At 62.7% G+C, this 21607-nt stretch overlaps 1 protein-coding gene across 4 annotated transcripts in view; it reads right to left on the bottom strand.

The window, feature by feature from the left end:
* The window catches only part of AKT2 (AKT serine/threonine kinase 2), a 36818-nt gene extending 21899 nt beyond the window's left edge, over positions 1-14919 (bottom strand). Inside the window, exon 1 of one of the 4 annotated variants that reach the window (XM_070062214.1) lies at positions 14845-14919. The gene's annotated coding sequence lies outside the window, so the exon portion shown is untranslated. Of the gene's footprint in view, positions 1-719; positions 1236-2721; positions 2878-14603; positions 14817-14844 lie in introns of those variants that run through there. The other 3 variants (XM_051836390.2, XM_051836392.2, XM_051836391.2) reach the window with 3 other exon arrangements.
* Positions 14920-21607: the final 6688 nt, after the last annotated feature.

Genomic DNA, 21607 nt, shown 5'->3' with positions numbered 1-21607 from the left:
CAATCTGTACACAGGCACTCTCACCCCCAGACACACCTCACACTCACAATTACCCACACGCCCCTCACACACACAGCCCTCACAACCCATACACAGACACTTATCCCCCACATTCACACACACACCCCTCACACACTCACATACATAACCCACACACAGCGTTCACAACCCATACACAGACACACTCATCCCCCACACTCACACACACACAGCCCTCACAATCCATACACAGGCACTCTCACCCCCCACACTCACACGCCCCACACTCACTCTCACACACACCCCTCACACACAGCCCTCACAACCCATATACAGGCACTCTCACCCCCCACACTCTCACACACATACACAACCCACACACAGTCCTCACACAGAAACCACCGCACACGCACCCTACACATCCCCACATACCCCCTTCACATTCCACACACACATCCCTCACACCCTCACTCACACCCCTCACCCCACACACAGACTCTCTCTCTCTCTCTCACACACACACACACACACACACACTCACGGGCGTTCTCACTCATTCTCTCTGTTCCAAATCAAAGAGCCACGCACCTGTCACCTTCAGCAAGCCAGGTGCCCCTCCCCCTCCCCACCCCCTCCCTTGGCCGGCCCCCAGGACCCTCTCGGCTCCCCAGTCCCCACCAGCCAACTGCGGAGAAGCAGGTCTGGGACACGCCAGGATCTCGAACGCACGAGCAACCTACTGCGTATGCCCTTGTCCGGGGGGCTCGAGCAGGCCCCGTCCCTTCTCAGGACCTCCGCTCTGTCCTCAGGGACCAGCAGCCGACAGACTGACAGACGCCGAGGCCGCTGCTTCGTCTCAAGTTCCCGGAGCAGAGAGAAGGGCGCGAGGCAGCCGCCAGCTGGGCCCCTACCTGGAGCCTGGGCCCTGGCTGGGGGCCATGGAGCCCCAGGCGCCTTTCGCCTTACCCGGCCCGGGGTTATTTGCGGACAGCAGGTCAGGAGCTCCGGTGGCCCCCGGAGAAGTGGCAGCTGGCTCTGGGGACACCGTGGGCATCAGCTTTCTCTCGTGCCCCAGGGGAGCTGGTGGGCCGGACACACTACTGCCTGGCATGTGACGGTGGCAGGCTGCCCGGGCGGGCAGAAGGAAGGGAGGTGAGCGGGAGGAAGAGGGGACGGCAGGGACAGAGCTGGGCGGGGGGGCCTTAAATGTGGACTCTGAGCTCCCAAGGCAACGTTCAGGGCCAGGCGCGGCAACACAGGCACCCTTGGGCAGCTGGCCTGACACCCACACCCCCAAAACAGCCTACCCCATGGCGCCCGCCTCTCCCCGACCCCAGCCCTGCCAAACCACAGCCTGGCTCGGAGCCAGTGAGCTCCTGCCCCACCTCCTCTCTGGGCTCCCCCAGCCCTGCCCCAACCACAGCCCCTCTCCGGCAGGTCCGACCCTCTCATGTCCCTGCTCAGCGCCCTGGGGGGGCTGTCCGCCATCCGCCGCGGCCTGCAGTTCAAGGCCCTGGAGGAGCAGCGCACTGCCCCTTACCCTGCACACCTCCCCCTACTCAGTCCTCTGTCCCGCAGCCGGGCCGGGCCTCCCGGCACCTCTCCCACCACCCCGTGCCTGTGGTCAGCCCTTAACTGTATCAGAATGGGACCCTGCCCCTCCCTGCTCAGCACCCTTCCAGCGCCAGCCAAGAACCACACCTGGCAGTGGTCCTCGCGCCTCTACAACCCTCCCTGCCCCACTCACACTCTCCCTCCAGCCCCTGGGCCTGCCCGCCTCCTCGAAGTCTCAGCTGTGCCTCCTCCAGGAAGCCTTCCTGACTCAGAGGCTGTACTGTGCTTTCTGTGTAGCCCCCAGCGGCACTCCGCACCTCTGGGTGCTGAATGGACCAGCACAGCGTCAGGACCTGCTGAGCACCCAGTGAAGGAACCATGGGAACACTTGCAGATCCCACTTCTGAGTGTGCCCACGGCGCCACTGTCCTGGGCACACAGCGTCCCCAAGACACAGCCCCGGCTTCATGAAGCTCAGTCTCTGGCAGGGAAGCAAAACCACACACAAATACACACAGGACGGCATGACGGGGCGGGGGCACTGGGAGAGAAGCGAAGGTGGTAGAGGGCGGCACAGCACAGGCCACGTAAGCAGACACGCAGGGAAAAGCATTTCCAACAGGGAACAGCAGAGGCAAAGACTCTGAGGCAGGAAGGAGCTGGGCGAATGTGAGGCTGGGAGGCAGGGGAGCCCTCCCCCCCGGCCCCGGCCCCGGCCCCGACCCAGGAGCCTACAGCACACTTCCCCCGCCATGAGCTCAGAACAGACTTCTTCCCAAAGGGCTGGGCTGGAGACCCAAGGGTCTGCAGGAAGGAGGGACGGACGACACGGAAGGAAGACAGAGGGGCCCAGTGTCCAGTACTGGCCCAGCGACGGCACCTTTAAAGCTGCCCCGACTTGGTGGCACCAGGTCACGGGCAACTCTGAAGTCCCCGCTGCGGGCACAGGGCTCGACCTACGGCTGCTGCCCGGGAAACACCAACTACAGGGCCGCTGCCAGCGAGAGTGGGGAGGGCGGCCAGGTGTGGCCAAGAGTCGTCAGGCTCCAGAGCTGGAGAGCGGTGAGCTGGGTGGCCTTGGCAGCGTGTCGGTGCTCCGGCACAGCCGCTCCTCAACGCCCCCCGCCACCCCAGCGCAGGGGCCCACGTGCCCGGGTGAGGACGGAGGCTTGGAGGGGAAGCCGTTACCTTGGGTCTCCCCGGTGCGTGGCGGCGACGGCCCTGCCCACTGCTCTGGACCCACGGCCCCTTTGTACAGTCGCTGAAAGGCGACTCCGAAGCAGCAGCAGGGGAGGAACGGGAAGATCCCCCGGCCCCGCCTGGGTCCTGCCCCATCCTCCCGTCCTCCCGAGGGAGGCGCCTCAGCAGAGGTGATGAAACACCCGGCACGGCACGGCAGTGGAGGACGCCCGCTCGCTGGGGAGCTGCCGGCGCAGCACAGAGACAGAGACCTGCCTCGGGAGCCCGGCCTGCGCACGGGGCCTGCCCGGCCCTCCCCGCTCTCTGCGGACCGGATTCCAGTCACCTACGTGACAAAGCATGGAGCGAGAGCGTCTCACAGGAGAACCAAGGAATGACACAATCCCGGGAGTGTGGACAAGTGCAAACTAAAACCATCAACATCCCTAGAACGCCTACAACTCAGAAAACCAAGGCCAAGAGTCCAGAAGGCTGCAGGGGCACTCTCAGGGTGAAGAACCACCCGGCGGTAAGAATTACAACTCGGCGCGTGCTGGCCGCACGACCTGGCCACGCCAGCGCTCCCCGACAGAAAGCAGCCCGACTGCTCACCACAGGCCACCGGAAGCTCTGAACAGTCAGGCCAGGAGCTCACTCCCCGGAGAACGGATCACTGTACCGGGGCGCACACAGCGGAGCCCCACTGGGCAGCGGCAAGGCCGGGGCGGGTGGTCACAGCGGGTTCTACCCAGCCAGAACTACGCTGTCTGTTGAGGGTCGCCTCTCTCACTCCTACAGCCACAAGAGCAGGAAGACAGCGGGGACCCCAGCGAGGGCCAGGGCGGACTTCGCTGCCCGCTCATGCCGCTGAGGGAGTGTGCTTACCGCCGCTTTCCAGGATTCTGTGACTGTTCAAGGAGCCCAGGTTTGGGAGCCCAGCTGGCGTGGCACAGGGGTACAGAAATTAGGCCTCTGCCCCCAAAGCAGGGCTGCAGTCCCCCGGGCTTTCCCTTCGAGCAGGCAGGCCCAGCGGAAGGCGCGGGCCAGAGGCTCTGCAGTGAGCCCCGCTGGAGGTCCTGCACCCCAGGAAAGGGCAGGGCAGCAGCTGCCAGTCCCCAGGGAGCCCTGCCGTCGCTCAATAGCTATCACCAAGGCTTGCGTTACGTCTGACTCTAGAACACATGACTGAAATTCCTCTGAGACCTTCTCACGTCTGTCTGTCCAGCTCGAGGGTCTATTCTTCAGCAGTGACCAGAGTGAGGCCCACACAGCTGCACCTCGCAGCGCTGGGCCTGGTCCTTGAGAAGCAGAGGCGTGGCCTTCACAGGCAGCTCACAGGCAGGGGGCCCTCGGGTGCCAGCCCTGTCCCAGCTGGGCAGCCTTGGGAAGGGGCGGAGTCCTTCCAACCTCCAGCCTGTTCATCTGCAAAACGAGCGCTGGAGGGGCCGTCTGAGTCCCAGCTCTCCCCTCCTGTCTGCACAGGGTCACACTTGAGTCTGAGCACGTCCCTCCTTGCCTGGGGAAAAAGCCAAAGCCCACACGGCAGCCCCACCATGGTGAGGCCTGCACCTCCCCCTTCACTCCTCCACATGGACTCCATTCCAGCACAGCCTGTGCCTGTGGCTCCAAGACACCCTGGGACACTCTGCCCCAGGGGCCGGCGCTGTGGTGTAGCGGGTAAAGCCATGGCCTGCAGTGCCAGCATCCCATATGGGCGCTGATTGGAATCCCAGCTGCTCCACTTCTGATCCAGCTCTCTGCTGTGGCCTGGGAAAGCAGAAGATGGCCCAAGTGCTTGGACCCCTGCACCTGCGTGGGAGACCCAGAAGAAGCTTGGTTCCTGGCTTCATTGACCCAGCTCCAGCCGTTCTGGCCAACTGGAGAGTGAACCAGCGGATGGAAGACCTCGCTCTTGCTCTCTCTGCCTCTGCCTCTCTATAACTCTGCCTTTCAAATAAACAAATAAATAGCCCGCTTGCTTCAATCTCTGCTCACATGTCACTCCCTAACCTCCCAGGCAAAACCGCACCTCCCCCACCTCCCTAACCTTAGCCTTATTTTTCTCTATCAGGGCTTACCGCCACCACCATCACTGCACACATCTGCATGTTCATCAGTTCAGGGCCCACGTCTCCCACTAGGATGTCGGCACAGTCAGGGCAGGGATTCCTGCTGCTCGGACCACCACGGGACCCCAACAGCCCTGTACGGTGTTGAGTATACAGTGGGCACTTAATAAAATCTGTGGAGAGGTGAGTACCGTGGCACACAGCAGATTAAGCTTCCTGGCTCCAGTGCTTGGGCCCCGGGAGACCCGGATGGAGCGCCAGGTTCCTGGCTTTGGCTTGGCCCAGCCCGGGCTGCTGCAGGCATTTGGAGAGTGAACAAGCTGAGTGAAGCGCGTGCACTCTCTCTCATACATGAAAATAATTAAATAACATTAAAACAAAATCTGCAGAGCGAATGTGTACAGAGGGAAGCCCTGTGCCCCGAACAGGCTCAAAGGAAGCTCGATTCCCTTCCTCGCCAGGCTCTTTCTCGCTCACTCCCTCTCCCTGACCTGGTTTGGGAGCACAGGTGGGACACAGGAGGCAGGCGTGGAGGGAGGCAGGGTGCTGGGGCCCCCCTCCCGGCACAGCTGAGGTGGCAGCAGTGACCCCAAGGAGCAGGGCTCCCTGGAGATGGAGTCAAGGACGACTCCTGTGATGGCGGCGTCTGCTGGTGGCAACGTGGGGCAACGGCACCCAGAGCCAGGGGTCCCAGGGCGAGGACGCCCGCATGCCGCAATGGACCACCCACACCTGGGAGGCAGCAGTGACCGCTCAACCTCTTGGGCTCCTGCTTCTCATGCGGGAGGCCTGTGCTGGGCTCCTGGCTTCAGCCCCTGCCCAGGGCAGCTGTGAGCACTTGGGGAGCAAACCAGCAAACGGCAACTTTGTCTCTATGTGTATGTCTCTCTCAAACACAAAAGGAAAAGGAGAGCAGCAGCTCCTCTCCTGGCCACCCTGAAAGCAGGGGCGCGCTCAGCTGGAGGAGGAATGTCTCTGCGGCAGCACCAGTGCCACCAAAGCCCCACGGCCGGCAAGGGGACCCCTGCGGGGGGCTGCCCCATCCACGGCACCCCGGGGACTGCACACCATCACCAAAAGCACTTCCTTCCCAAGTTGTGGTGATCAAAGCCCGTCTCAGACATGACCGTCCCCGCCAAGAACCTCGCTCCATCAACAAACACCTGGCTATGCCTCCACACCACACGGGGGCTGCTACCACAAAGGCAAATCCCACGACCACTGAAGCCACGTGCACGGTCCACTGCGTGCCTCGTACGTGCAAGTCTAACCCTCACAACAAGCCTGTGTCACCTCTACTGTCTTTACCTTACTGCGGAAACAGGCGCAGCCGCGAGACGCCCAGGCTGGCCGAGCGGTGCGGAGTGACGACGCGGCCCAGGCAGCCCAGCCTCGCTGTGCCGTATCGCTCGTCTTTACACTGTGCTCCCCGAGCCCCTGCGCAGTAGGGATCCCGCCTAGCACAGGCAAGGGCGCAGCATGGCCCCCAACCCGTGGAGAGGGTCCAGTCGCTCAAGAAAACACAGCGCAGCCTCCTAAGCACAAAAAGCACCTGAAACGCCAACGTGTGTGCCCCGTGCCACCTGCTCCCACAGCCCGCCAACACCGCCACGGGTTCCACGGTGCGCCTTCCGAGGCGCGGTGCCTTGGACTTCAGGGGAGGTGGCGGCAGGGGAAAACAGGAGACACCTGGGTGGGTGGACTCCGGAACCACACCCCACATTCTGCTCTGCTGCTCCTGCCCCCACTCTGGGGTCTTCGTTCACCTCAGTTGCCTCCTCCGGGGGTTAGGGACGGTGACGGATGCCCCCAAGGCTGAGCGAGCTCATCCACACAAAGCTCCGCATGGCAGACAGAGCCGCCCGGGCCGGCTGCGCGGCAGACAGGTGTGACGGCCACGTCCGCTGCGGCTGGGGACGTGGGAGCCGCACTTCCTACGCTGGATATTTCTGGACACGCAGTTTTCACCTTCTCCGCCTCCTTGGTGAGATGTGCTGAGACTTTCTCTTCCACACCACACACGCGCCCACCGGCCCCATCTGTCTACTGCAGCAGCGCGGAGACGGAGCAGGCTGCAAAGAAACTGGGACAAGAACACGCAACGAACACACTTCCTTCTCCCCACGGCCACCCGCCCGGGGCCTTTCGGTACCCACAGAGATCACGCCAGGCGTTCCGCTCTGCCTAGCCCTGGGCTCCAGCTCTGTCTCCGCCATACACAGGCAGCAGGCCCCAGGTCCCAGGCCCCACTTGCCTCTGTCCCGCCCGCTCTCAGCCAGCACACACAATTCCCCCTTCTCTGGGTCCCTCAGGGGCTCTGCTCTCTCCCAGCGCCCGGCACACCGCTCAGCACCTACACTTGCCAAACGCCTGCTTCCTCGTGGGCGTCCTTCCTGACCGTGCACCCTGTCCCATAGAGCTCGGCCTCCCGCCCCTCACAGCACTGGCCTCTACCGTCAATCACCTGGGCACTGGCCTGGGCTCCGCTCGGCAGGGGCGGAGTCTGTGTCCACAGCACCGTGCAGCTGGGCCCAGGGCTCTAACCCACCCCAGGTGGGGGGGCTAACAGAACCCCACCTCCATGCTCAGAGCTCTGCTGGGCAAAGATGAACAGGACGGCCCTGACTCATCTCGGCCACACTGCGTGCCAGAGGGAACTCTCTCCTGTTGGGGTGTTTAGGCTGTGGGCGGGGGCACAGGCAGCTATTTAAGCACGCCAAGGCCACGGCCACAGCTGGCCCACGTGAAGGATGAAGCGGCAGGTGGAGGGCCAAGGCCCATGGGGCAGGGTGGATCTCTCTGAGCCCCAGGAAGTCCCAGGGAGAGCTCCAGGCAGAGTGGGACCGTGGGGAGAGGCAGGAGGTGTGGCCACAGGAGGCTGGGGTCTCACTGGGCAGGGCCTCAGGGACCACGGTGAGGGCTGTGGCTCCTGCCTGGGCGACAAGGGGAGCAGCTGGCTTGACAGCGGCAGGTGCGAGGGCCGTGCGGGGTGGGGCCCTCTGTGAGGCAGAGGCTGGGTCACAGCCTTCCTCTACATGGCTGTCCTCAGAGCGGGCCTGACAGGGGCCAGACAGGGCCCAGACACCCCAAAAGTGCCCAGCTGGAGTCCACGAGGACCCGCATTCGACAGGCGAGGAGGCGGAGGATGGAAGGGGCCAGACACTGGGACACAGCCCACGAGACTGGACTCACACCACTCAGGCCCTGAGCACCGTGCGCCTGCCTCTGCCTCCAGTCCCAGGAGCGTGCCACGGCCATCCCTCATGGCCGCCTTCTACCCTCTGACCAGCCCTCCCTCTCTGACACCCTGCAGGCTTGAGTGGCCCCCAGCACACTCCCACTCAGGGAGCAGCACCCCATCTGAACAGCACCTCCCGACACGCGCTGCTGTGTCACCACCAGCTGGCCGCACGAGGAGCTCACGGCAGGGCCCTAACCGTGGCTGATGCTCAGTGGGAGCTCACAGAGCCTTAGCTGTGGCAGTGAGGTCGCTAACACCTGAATGTGGTTAACAAGGCGGATTACATGGCCAGCAGCTTCCACGTGGAGGTGCGGTGCTCCCAGGGCCAGGAGTTGAAGGCAGGAGGGGACGGGCTGGGGGTGACCTCTGTGGGCCTGAGAGGGCTTGGGAGAAGCCCCTGCCGTACCCATCTCTCCCAACCCGCGTCAGCTCAAATCCCGACTCCTATCTTCCAGGCCGCACCGGAGACCTGTGTCGACCTCAGCTGCCTTGCCTGTTCCACACTAACACCGTCCCACTGAGCGTGGCTTGTCATCTCCAAAATAATTCTCTGCACAAGCCAGGGTTGTTGTGGGACCCAGGAAGACGTGCCCCAGGGTGGGGGTGGGAGTGAAGGCAGCGCTTGGGGTGGCAATCGGGCAAAAGTGAACTCCAACACCAAGGCCGCCGTGCGGCTCCGTCAGTGAGGCTGCGGGGCAGCCCAGGTCAACAAGACCCCACCCCGGTCACGGAGGAATCGCCCTGATGGCTGGCGCCCTGCCTCGGTGAACTTTCTGAACACATCAACTGCCAGGCAGTGCAAGGCTTCTGCTCCTGTGTGAGCACAGCAGGCAGGGTCTGCTCCCACCCCACCCCACCCCACCCCCCGGGCCAGTGCTGTCCCACATGGGCCCTCCTAGGGGGACCAAAGCCCCAGCCAGTGGGGGGCTCTGCCACTCTGCTCTGTCCCCGCCCCCCACCCCCCCCAGCTCCAGCCACAGGGCCCGCTCTGGGTCACAGCGACACCCTGGGCTCTCCCGCCACAGGGCTGTCACCAAGGCCCCCAGGCCAGCTCCATGGCTGCACTGTTCCTCAGCCACAGCCAGCACTCACAGGGCGGCCACCCGGTGCCCAGAACGGCACAGGGCACACGGGCTGTGAGAACTCAGGGTTACTGTCTGGAGCCAGGACAGAACATACGAACAGCCCAAGAGCGCCAAGGCTGGCTCCCGGGGCCCAGAGGCCTTCAGGAATCTGACCCCAAGGCAGGGGAAACTCCCCCTGCTCACTGGAGACAGAAAGGGCCAAGGCCAGGGCTCCAGGAGCACTGGTGGGGGAGGGGCACACAGCCAACCCCACGGAGCCCTTCCTGGGCTGACTGAGGCCGACCCTGTGCCAGCTCTACTTGAGAGAGGAGAGCAATGCCCCAGTCCCAGGGGCTGGGGGCTCAGGCAGAAGGGCCCACCCTGAAAGGCAGACTCCAGCCACACAGAGCGGGGTGTAAGTTTCCCGTCTGTCACTTGGAAACCTCTCAACTCTGGGCAAACCCAATAAGGCCCCTACGCCTCGGTTCTCCCACCTGTAAAATGGGGAGCAGAGAACAGATGCTAAGCTCTGGAGCAGTGCCCGGCACCAGCAACCACTTCGAGGCAGCCTTCTGCGCCTGTCTCGCAGCTGTAAAACGGGGGCGAGACCCCCCACCCCGCAGGCTAACGTGTGGGGCCGGTTCCTCTTCCCCTCTGGAGCCCCTGGGAAGGCCCCTCGGCTGGTCAGCCCCAGCCCCGCACCCCTTGGCCCTCAGGGTCACCTCACCAAGCAACGTCCTTCCCAGGAGGCCATGCTGGCTCCTGCAACCCCTCCAGTCTCAGCTGAGCATGCGCACCCCAGAGCGGTGAAGCAAGGCCCCAGGCAGCAGTGCCAGGGCAGACAGCCCCCTGCCCGGGTCACTGAGCAGTCCAGGCGGGGCGGGAGAGACCAGCAGCCCACCAGACCACGTAGAGCCTGAAACTGGGCGGGGCGGGGAGCGAGGCAGCGCAGCCATGCCAGTGTGCTGGGAGCGGGCCTGTGAGGGGGCAAACGGAGCATAGCCCGGGTTTCTGGCCTCACCCTCAGAAACGTCTGCGGCCGGCCACGCTTCCCGGGCAGGACGGCGGGGCTCCAACAGCTTCCTGCAGCGACTCTCCCGTGTGGGCTCCCCTCGGCCCGCCCGGCGTGCTGGCCCCCGCTCGGCGCGCCCCGGGCACCCCGGCCCTGCCGTGGGTGCCGAGTTGGCAGTGGGTCCTGCCCCAGGGGGCCAGGCCGAGATCCCAGCCCGCGCCCCTCCCACGCCCACTCCCTCCCTCCTGGTCCCGCTCCCGCCGGCTCCCCCAGCTGGGCCTCTCTGCTTGGCTGCCTGTCCAGAAGAGCCTGCCACGGAACCACCCGCGTCAGCCCAGAGGCCGCCGGTGGAGGGCCTTCCGCCCAGAGTGCTGGGAGGCTGCAGGAGGCCCGGGGAGGGGTGGCCCCGGTGCTCTCGTGGCTGAGCCCGGCTGCAGGACACACGCCCTCCCCTCACCGTCCTGGGGGTTCCTCCGAGGGCACTCTGCTTCCACAAAGACAAACACCAGGCTCCCGCTCACTGCACTAAACCCTCCGGGCGAGTGCGTGCGTGGGACCAGGGTCATCCCCACCTGGGGCTGCCAAGCAGCTCCACGTGCTGGGGAACGCTGCGGCTGACTGCCTGGATGCAGGGCCTGTCCCCCCCCGGTCCCAGCTCTCAGGGCTGTCGAGCCGCACTCAGAGCCAGTGCTTCCAGGGTCTGCAGGCTCCTCGCCCAGGTCACCCCACAGCTCCCTCACTGCACTCCAGGCCCTGCCCATGGTCACCACCTCAGGGAGGCCCTCCTTGATTAGCTAGAAGAGAGTAACTGCCCCTCACTTCCTTCCCTGACCCCCGACCTGCCTGTCTTCATTAGAAGGCAAGCCCAGGAGACGGCAACTTGGCAGAAGGCAGGGTCAGCAAGGTCTGTGTTCCCCAGGTGCGACTGCCACCTGACGCCAGCCCAGCAGGCTGGCTTGGGGAAGGAGAACCAGGCAGGAAAGGCAGCCTGGAGAGCCTCGTGCCTGTCTCCCTGGGGGGAGCAGCCACAGGTCCTGGAACAGGCAAAGGGATCACAGAAGAGGCAGGCAGCCACATCCCAGGGCGCGTGGGAGACACGGGCAACTCCCTGCCCGCCCCACCCCCAGAAGCCTGAGACCCTCTCCTGGCACCTCACCCGGCCTGGGGTGACTCAGGCCCTGCCTGCCCCTCTCTCCCACCACACAGCCCAGCCCTCACCAAGCTCCGTCGTCCCTTGGGACCTGGGCACCCTGGGCCCTCTCCCATCCCGAGCGACCACCCTGGTGTGCCCATCTGACGCGTCTGACAAAGTCCCAGGCAATTTCTAGCACCCGATCTGAACTCACGGCCAGCACCTCCCGATAACCTGCTCCCTGCTCGTCAACCTATTACGGATTTGTCCTCCTCAGCTCTAAGGAGATAGGGACTTTGACAAGTGCACACAGCAGGCGCTCAATCAATGCTGGTGGCTGAATGAAACCTCACTTGCCTCAGCTCCACAGTGGCCTCTGGCAAAGCCACACCTCAGCAGCCCACCAGCCCAGCTGGCTCCAGGGAGCACGCTCCCCGCCCCACCCAGGCCCCGTCTGATAGGATCTCTACCCGGCAGAGCGCCCCCACCTGCTGCCGCAGCTGGAAAACGCAGATGCTAATTCAGCCCTGGCCTCCTGGGGCGCTCTCCAACAAGGCAGCCAGAGACTTCGGAGTCCACGTGGAAATAAGAACCCCAACATCCCGGGTAGGCTGGGGTTCGCCGTGTCCACCCATCCACCGCTCTGAACAGGGAGAGGCCACGATCAGGCCGAGGGTCACCGTTAGGCCAGCAGCCACACATGTCCTCCGCAATTGACCCCCATCCCCCACACAGGAGCCCCTCCAGGTGGGAGCTGTAGGGGAACGGATGACGAGATGAGCTCAGAGGGGTGGAGGAGCCTGCTCAGGGCTGGATTTGAACCCTGTGCTCTGAACTGCTTCAGTGCAGATCTTCAGAGACATCAAATTCCTGCGTGCTGGCTGGGCTCAGCGAGGGAGCTGGATCTCGGGACACGGAAGGGTGTGGAGGACGCTGGGTGCCTGGGTCCCACAACAGTGCCAGGCACCTTGCTGGAGCTTCTCGTCCACTGACTCGTCTGACCCTCAGAGCAGCGCGAAGCGCCTGCCTCACTGCGCCCACTGCGCGAAGACGATGGCTGGCACAAGGTCGCACGGCAGAGAGACCGCCCGCTCCCCACAGCCGTGTGCAGGAGGGAGCGCTCTGTCAGCCCCAGGCTCAGACGCCCAGGACCCGGGTCAGAGGCGGCAGACACCCCTGCCTGGGGTTCTGTGGGCACAGCGCGTGGCACCAGGGGCTCAAACCCCCAACCTGGCCCCCGAGGGTCCCACAGGATCTGAGAAGACAATTCTTCCTCTGAGGCTCCGTTTCTGATTCTGCACCCTGCAAAGCCCTGGGGGGCCCAGGGCTGGGCACACAGCTCAGACAAGCCCCTGCTCCAGGAAGCCGGAGGCCAAGGCGCGCTGAGGGCCTGCATCCCGGCTCCACCGCTTGCAGCTCCGAGACCTCCCGTCAGAGCCTGCCTCGGTCTCTCTCAGGACGGCTAACCACGCGTATTATTTCAAGACGTAAAGAGCTCAGGTGTGCAGAAGGCCCGGCAGGGAGGCCGCTCTGGGAAGGCCCTGCCTGCCTGGGGCCCAGGGAGGCGGGAGATGACACCCACCGTGCGCCCCACGAGACGCCCTCGGCCAGCCACCAGTTCCATGACTGCCTTTGCCACTGCTGTCAAGCTGGGGGGCGACACCCGAGGAGCAAACCCCCAACTCCGAGAGCGCTCCCCTGTCCTCACAGACTCAGGGACCCGTCTGTCCAGGAGCCATGACCCTCGGACGCCAGGGAGCTCAGCACCCGGCTGCCCCCCAACCGCATCACCAGCCCAGCTCAGGCTGATCAATCAGGAAAAGCAGCCGGTCTCCCAGGTACACCAGACCTGGGGCAAAGGTTACAGGGCAAGCCAAGGTCATAAGCTGGCCCGGGGAACAGGGGCACTGGCCATTGCTTCCAGGGTTGGCTGCTCCAAGCACCTACCCAGCAACCACTACGACAAACTACATGCGTGGGGGGAGCCGGCTGCCCCAAGCCCTTCAGAGCAGACTTCGGCCTTGGGCCGGGCTGGGCCAGGGACACCCCCTTCCAAGTCCCCTTGACCTATGCATAGAAAAACAGCTGAGAAAACAGCTCTCAGCCTCCATACGAGGCCAACTGTTATCGCTCAGCTGGTCAAGAACGCAAACACTGGCCGGCTGGGCTGGTAACCCGGAGCGCACACAGCCCCCCGCTCAGGGGTCCAGAGGACTGGCCCTTTACAGCACTGCCAATCAAAGTCAGGCCGGGAACAAACTCTCGCTGCTTCTCTGGGCAGGGGAGAGTGGCCCAGGCTGGACAGCAGCCTCACGGGAAGTCCTAACTACTCCAGCCCAAGCCTCTTGCTGAGCCCCCAAGAAATGAGAAACAGGGGCCGTGGGAAGGCCAAGGATCACGATGTCCCCAGCCACGGTGCCCCGGGGACACCCCCTCCTCCCAAGTCTTAACGAGCAGGTCGGGGTACAGCTGAGTTCGAGACCCTCTACCTAAGACGGAGCCTAAAGCAGAAAACTTCGGTGACTCCTAGGACTCCCTCCGACCCCCCACCCCCGCCCCCCGCCGCAATCCCTCGTCCAAAGATGCCCCACATTCCTTCGAATCAGGTGATACCACCTTTCTTTAAAAGGGTTCTGGGAGTCGAGAACTGGCGATCCCATTGTTCAAGGCACCCCCGTGATCATCCAGTTCTCCCCAAAACCAATCAAGAGTGGGCTCAGGGTAAAGTCCCACACTTCAAGTCCAGACAGCAGAAGCCCCTCCTCTTCTCCGGGCACCAGGGTCCTCCCAAGTACGCCCCTCGACACCCGCTGGAGCCCGTCCCGCCCCTCGGAGCGTAAACATCACAGCCCGGCTTCCACGGAGGGCTCCCCCCGAGCCTGGATGGTACAACCCAGGGGCCCCAACGCGGCCACACTTGGTACAGCCCCCTCGCCAGAAGCCCCCACGCCTCGGAACACACTAGAGGAACGGCTCCCACGGCCCCCACGCGGCACACTCTGGGTGCGGGGCGCCCCCTTCACGGCTGAGCCATCGCACACCCCGTCTTCCCCGTACTCTTCGGGTTCGGCCTCCCAGCCCGCACACGCGGGGGTCTGGACCCCAAGCCCCTCCGGGGCTCGGGCCTCGCACACTCGGCTTGCTCCCCGCGGCCGCTCCAGTGGTACAGCCCGCCGCCCCCGCCCGGCCCCTCAGGGCCCGTCCATCCCGCCGCCCCCGCGCAGCCGCCCCTCTCAGTTCCGGAAGGGGGGGCTCGCGGACCATGGCCCCCGCCCGGCGGGCACGGGTGGTACGGCCCAGCGCGGCCCCGCGGGGGGCCCGGACGCGACCATCGCATGTGGGGGGCGCTCAGCACACGCGCTGGCGCACTCACCTGTCACCGGTGGCCGCCCAGCCTCTCCGGCGGGCCGCGGCTCCCACCCATCGCCACGCTGCGCTTGCTCCCGCTACTTCTGTTCCCAAGCGATGGCAAAGGCTGCGGCAGCGACGCCTTCTCTGAGCCAGGCCCAACGGCTCGCGCGGCGCGGCCCCCCCGCCCCCTCCCCCCGGCCCCCGCTCACCGCCCCCTCCCACCCTCCGACCGGAAATGCCGCCACAAACAGGAACTGACGTACGAAGAGCGAGCGACGGGCCCGGAGCGCGCGACAGCGCAAGCGCGGGCCCGGGAAGGAGGCGGGCTCACAGCGGGGCGCCTGCGTACACACTGCGGCTGGGGGCGGTGTGGCTAAGATTTGGGCCCTGGCTCCGGCGCCGGGCGGAAAGGGGAGACCGGAATGCGCAGGCGCGGCAGGGCTCCGCGGCCAGCTTTCCCTCGAGGCCGGCCGCGGCTATTACTTCCCGGCAGCCCCTGCTCCTGATTTACATACGCTTTGATCTTCCGCTCGCCCTGGCTCGCGGCGCCCAGACTCTTAAAGGGCCCGGCCGCGAGAATTTCTGCGTGTGAGTCGCGGTTGTGCTCGGGCTCCGAAGCCTCACGGCCCCAGAGTCGGCGTGGCTGTGGGCAGAGGGCGCGACCGCCTCGTGGGCCTGTGTCCCACCTGCGGAGTGGAGGCAGCCACGGCGTCTTCCCGTGAGAGAGACCCTCGGACGTGGGCGACAGGGGCAGCCGGCGTGACGAGCGTCGCCTCAGCGGCTCCGTGGGCGTGGGCGCCCCGTCCTCCCCGCCTCCCGCTGCTGGGGTGTCGCTGGCCGTGGAACCGAGAAATCCCTCCCGCGACCAGAGGGTCCGCCGGCGCAGGGCCGGGAGGACCGCCCCAAGCTGGCGCCGGGGGAGGGCTGGGGTCCCCGGCGAGGTGCCGGGCCGGGCGCCGTGGCCGGACCTTCCGCGTGTGCGCCCCGGGCCAGTGCTTCCCCTCATCCCGCGCCCAGTCCTCCCTGGTTTTGTCTTCGGCCCCCGTCGCACACGTGGGCTAGCGTCTGCCTTGCTACCTAAGACACAGCAAGCAACGCGGGATACCCGATTTCCAGGGGGCAGCCCGGCCGCACGGCGGCCCCGCACGGCTCTGGCCCATGCATTGGCTAGTGCCGCAGACAGCTGCGGGGCGCCTGGCTCCCAGGCCCTCCTGCCCGAGCCTCGGTCTCCCCGGGCACTGGTGGAGGGCGCACCTGAGTTCTCTCCCTTGCAGCCTGGCAGCCGAAGGCCACGCCTGTCAAACTGCTTAAGCCCCGGTGTGTGCAGATGCAGACTCGTGTATCAGCCCCCGTGGACGAGCAGTGTCAGCCAGTGGTGTTCACCTGTGTGACGCTCTCATAGTTAACGCTCCCCCCCCCCCCGCCCTCAGTGCTGAGACGGCTGAACTGATTTTCTGACCCACCGAGAAGCTATGCCCTGCGATCTGAACAAAAAAAAAACAGGGCTCCAGGGGCCTTGGGAGCCGGGCGGGCCCAAGTTCTAATCACATTTCTTCCGTAAGCTTGGCAGAATAACTTCTCTGGAGCCTGCATTTCTGCATTGCAAAGCAGTGTCAATAGCATTGATGTAGCTAGTGCTACAGGCCCCGGTGCTGTGCACAGTTATTCCGGAGGCCAAGGACAGCAGGACGCTGGGGGGCTTGCCCAGCTCCTAGGACAGGTTACGGGTAGAAATGGGATGGCGGGCTCTGTGCGGTGCTGTAGCACAGTGGGCGAAGCCACCACCTGCGACACCAGCATCCCATATAGGCACTGACTGGTTCGAGCCCTGGCTGCTCCACTTCTGATCCAGCTCCTTGCTGACGTGCCAAGGAAAGCAGCAGAGGATGGCCCGAGTGCTTGGGTCCCTGCACCCGTGTAGGAGACCCGGAGGAATCTCCTGGCTTCAGCCTGGCCCAGTCCTGGTTGTTGTGGCCATTTGGAGAGTGAAGCAGTAGATGGAAGACCTCTCTGCCTCTCCTCTCTCTCTGTGTAACTCTGCCTTTCAAATAAATAAATAAATCTCCTCCTCCTCCTTTTTTTTTTAAAGATTTATTTATTTATTTGAAAGGCAGAGTTACACAGAGAGAGGAGAGGCAGAGAGAGAGAGAGAGGTCTTCCATCTGATGGTTCACCCCCCAGATGGCTGCAACGGCCAGAGCTGTGCCAATCTGAAGCCAGGAGCCAGGAGCTGCTTCTGGGTCTCCCACGTGGGAGCAGGGGCCCAGGCACTTGGGCCATCTTCTGCTGCTATCCCAGGCCATAGCAGGGAGCTGGATTGGAAGTAGAGCGGCCAGTCTCAAACCGGCGTCCATATAGGATGCCAGCGCTTCAGGCCAGGGCATTAACCCGCTGCGCCACAGCACGGCCCCATAAATAAATCCTAAAAAATGAAAGAAACAGGGTTTGACCCCAGCAGGCAGGCACTGAGGCCTCTGCTGTTAACCCCGTCGCACTGGGGGATGGAGAGTCTGGATCCCACCCCCGTGCCCGGTGTTTGGTTATCTCAAAGTCTCTCAAGTTCAACATCAAGACTGATGGATAAGTCCCTGAAGCCCCAGTCCCACCCTCCCCTCCATTCCCTGAACTCCCACCCATCACTGCATCCCGGGAAAGGGTGCCGGGCACGTCTCATCTGAGGTCTGAAAAGACTTCTCGATGAAGGGCCCTTGGCTAAGGGGCAGGGAGGACCTCTCCCCAAGCCCCCTCTGTGCCCAGGGGCAGGAAACATGGCCCAGAGCCTGGTTCAGCCCTTCTCAGAGGTCAGACGAGCCCCAAAGCCCTCTTAGCAGCCCACTCATGGCTGTGAGGTCTGGGGGTCTGGCCCTGGGGTGGGAGAGGTGGCCATGGGGCGAGGACCCCTCCCTTCCATACAGGCAGGCGCTCATCCCCCACCCCGCCCCCAGCACATGCTTCAGGGGAGAAGAAAGCCCACAGCATTGGTCCCAGAGCTCTAAAACCATTAAAAAACGGATTGGTGGACGTTGGGTGCGATGGTTAGGGCACCTGCAGCCCATACTGCAGTGCCTGTCTTGAGTCCCGGCTCGTCCACCTCTGGTCCAGCTCCCAGCTAAGGCACCAGCGACGGCTCAAGTACGTGCGTCCCTGCCACCCACATGGGACGGCCAGATGAACTCAGTCCCTGGCTTTAGCCTGGCCTACCCTGGACTGTTACGGATATCTGGGGAGTGAACCAAGGAACTGAAGACCCACTCTCTCTCCCGCTCTCTTTCAAATAAAGTGAAACTAAAGAAATAGAATTTTTTTTATTTAAAAGAATTTCCCATGCTCTCGAGAGATGCTGAAATGCTGTCTCTTGGTTCTCTGGGCTCCGCAGCCGCTCCGGGGCTGGGAACATCCTTTGGAGCAGTGTGACGTGTTGGCACAGGCACCGAGCAGGCTGGGGAATCCGTAAATGTTGCTTCTGGTTTCCTCTTTATACAAGCTGTGTCTCACTCGCAAAGGGGAGGCAGCCCCGGCCTGCAGCGGCAAGTCCCGAGGCACGGCAGTGGCTACGGTGCCATGGGCAGACGCCGTGCCGTGCCACTCGCTCTGCTCTCCGGAAGCCATAGACAGCTTCCCGGCGGGTACGCAATGGGAGCCAGCGGCCTTTGCGTGGCCCGCTGGGCCCTGGGTGAGCTGCCTCTGCCTGCCCTGATTTCATCCCCAGCTGCCCCTGTTCCAGACACACTCACCCCTGTCTCTGCAACAAGACCAGTCTGCTGTCACCCCAGGGCCTTTGCACCGTGGCTCCCTCTGCCCAGGCCCCGACTTTCGCCCGAGCAGCCCCTTCTTGTCTGCACAGAGCTCCTCCCCGTAGAGAGCTTCCCCAGCCACCCCAGGCCCTGGGTGCTTCCCTACCTGTGGTTAACTCTAGAAGGTGGAATTAACACCTGGCCGAGCCAGGACCTGGGGGGCAGCCCCCGGCCTGGCAGGTAAGAGCCGCCCCCCACTGCAGCTCCTGATTGCAGCTGCCTGCTGCAGCGCGCACTGGGCGGCAGCAGCGATGGCGCCCGCACTGAACTTCCTGTCACTCGCGCGGGACACCTGGATTGAGTTCCTGGCCCTGGCCCAGTCTCAGCCACTACAGGCATTTAGGGAGTGAACCAGCACAGGGGAGCTCTGTTTGTCTCTCTGCTTCTCAATGGTGTGTGTGTGTCTGTGTGTGTCTCTGTGTGTGTCTGTATGAGTGTGTGTGTGTCTGTCTATGTGTGTGTGAGTGACATCTCTTGCCGGAGCTCTCACAGCCAGAAGTGCGGCTCCGGATCTGTTCCCAAAGCCGGCGCAGGCCATGCTCATCACGCTTTTACCCATGGACTCAGCTGTGGGCCCAGACTGGACATACAGCAGAGTCCTGTTTTATACTAAGTTTGGGAGACTGAACAACTGGAAACAGTCTCTTGTGTTACTAGGAAAAAACGAAATAATACTTAGGCTACACAATGTTCAGTTCAAAAAGAAAATCATGTCACAGCCGACTCTTCCCACAACTGCCACAAGATGGCGCCACGGCCCCGCAGGCACCAGAATTGGTGTTTTCTAGAGCACTTTGGGGCACCTTTGTGCTGTTTCTTAACATTTCCTGTTAAAATTAAAGCGTGACGCCTACACGTGATTAGTGGAAATGACAACCACGCGTGCCAGGTGGTTCTGAATTGGACTGAGTGTGGGGGGAGGTGAACTATGCACTGGATGAGTGTCGTACCCCTGCTACATTCCTCGATTCTCAGAGCTGCACTGTGTTCTCATTGGCATTGCCACGTAGAAGGGCGTGGTGTCCCCCGACCCACTGCCCCTGTCCGCCTCTCAGTGGAGAGACGCCGAGGGGACAGACAGGGCAGCAGAGGGTTAAGCAATGGCCGGGTCCGGGTGAGGCGCACACAGTGTATAAGAATGGGGACACTCTTGCTACTTTGCATCAAGTTTACAACTGTGGTGAAGAGTTACCAGCAGCGCCTCCTACAGCCCTGAGAAAGCTGCTCTCGGGTTCTACAACAGGGATGCTAACGCTGGCGCTGGCAGTCAGGGACTGCAGAGACAAAATTGAAGATTACTTATTTATTTGAAGGGCACAGAGAATCTTCCGTCTACTGGTTCACCCCCCAAAATGGCTGCAACAGCTGGGATGGGGTCAGGAGGAAGCCAGGAGCCAGGACCTCCATCTGGGTCTCCCACATGGGTGGCAGGACACCAAGGACTTGGGGGGCCGTCTTCTGCTGCTTGCCCAGGCGCACGAGCAGGGGGCTGGATCAGAAGTAGAGTGGCTGAGACTCAAACTGGCGCCCGTATGGGATGTCGGCGCACAGGCTTAGCATGCTGTACCATGACGCTGGCCTCTGAGAGATAAAATTAAATAACATGATGTGCCAAGCACACTTTAAAAAAAAAAAAGATTCATTTTATTTATTTGAAAGACAAAGTTACAGGGAGACAGAGAGAGAGAGAGAGAGACACATTCCATCCACTAGTTCACTCCCCAAATGGCCACAACAGCCAGGGCTGGGCCAGGCCAAAGCCAGGAGCCTGCACTTCCATCTGGGTCTCTGATGCAGGTGCAGGGGCCCAAGCACTTGGGCCATCTTCTGCTGCTTTCCCAGGCGTATTAGCTGGGAGCTGGACTAGAAGTGGAGCAGCCGGAACTTGAACCGGTGCCCGTTTGGATGCCGGCACTGCAGGGGGGCAGCTTAACCTGCTGTATCTGAGTGACGGCCCCAAGCAGGGGTTTTAGCCATTCATGGGAATCAACTCATTCAACCTGCAGTCATCCCCATGGGGTGGCTGCTATAATAGTTCCCATGTTAGTGCAGAAGAAACTGAAACAGAGAAGTTGGGTAACTTGTCCACGACCACACAGCTCTAGGGCACAAGTTCTGCATCGTTACACTCCATCAAAGGGCAAAAAGCGGCAGTGTTTGGCCGGGGCGTTAAGATGCCCACGGTTCCGTGTCAGAGCGCCTGGGTTCAAGTCCCAGCTCCCCGCAGGTCCCTGCTTCCTGCTAATGTGCACCGTGGAAGGCAGCAGGTGGCGGCACAAGACCCCGCCTCCCTGCCACCCACACGGGAGACCTGGATTGAGTTCCTGGCCCCTGCTTCTCTCCCAGGACTTGCTATGCTGCAAAGCACGTGCGGGGTGAAGAGGCAGCGTTAGGAGGCCTCCGCTCCAGCCACTGCAGGTTCACAGGCTCCGAGCCCCCGCCTCAGCCCAGCATTCAAATCTGTGCAGCCATGAGTGTCGGTTTATGCCAGCTTCCACCAAACAAAACAGGGAAATGAGGGGGCAGCCGGCGCCAGGTGACTGGACAGCCAGCCACTGTCGCTGGGGGAAAGACCAGAAGCATCCTCAGATAGACCTGCTTGTGGCCAGCATCCACTTCTCACAACACAGACGCTGTGGACTCAACCTTGCAAAACAGAAGCTCTCGTGGGCCCTGTGGCTCTGCTCCCGCTCTCATGGAACGTGGTGTACACACAAGGCGCCGCGGGACGGATACACCAGGGGCAGACCGTGGGTTCTCTCTCTGTAACTCTGCCTTTCAAATAAAGTTTTAAAAATTCTTGAAAGACGGGCTGGCACTGTGGTGCAGTAGGCTAAGCCTCCACCTGCAGTGCTGGCATCCTATATGGACACCAGTTCAAGACCCGGCTGCTCCACTTCTGATCCAGTTCCCTACTATGGCCTGAGAAAACAGTGAAGAATAAATAGCTCAAGTCCTTGGGCTCCTGCACTGATGTGGGAGACCCAGAAGAAGCTCCTGGCTCCTGGCTTCAGATTGGCTCAGCTCCAGCCATTGTAGCCATCTGGGGAGTGAACCAGTGGATGGAAGACCTCTCTCTCTGTCTCTCCCTCTCTCTGTAACTTTGCCTTTCAAATAAATAAGTAAATCATTTTTTTTAAAAAAATTATTAAAAGAAAAAAAAAAAAAAAGAGCAGCAATGGCAGAACTCACCTGGCGTAGGTGAACCTTCCAAAGTCAGGTAGACAACAAT

The sequence above is a fragment of the Oryctolagus cuniculus genome, chromosome 18, assembly GCF_964237555.1.
Source record: "Oryctolagus cuniculus chromosome 18, mOryCun1.1, whole genome shotgun sequence".
NCBI lineage: Eukaryota > Metazoa > Chordata > Mammalia > Lagomorpha > Leporidae > Oryctolagus > Oryctolagus cuniculus.
Note: the sequence above shows the minus strand (reverse complement) of the source record. Positions and strands in the feature narration are given on the sequence as shown.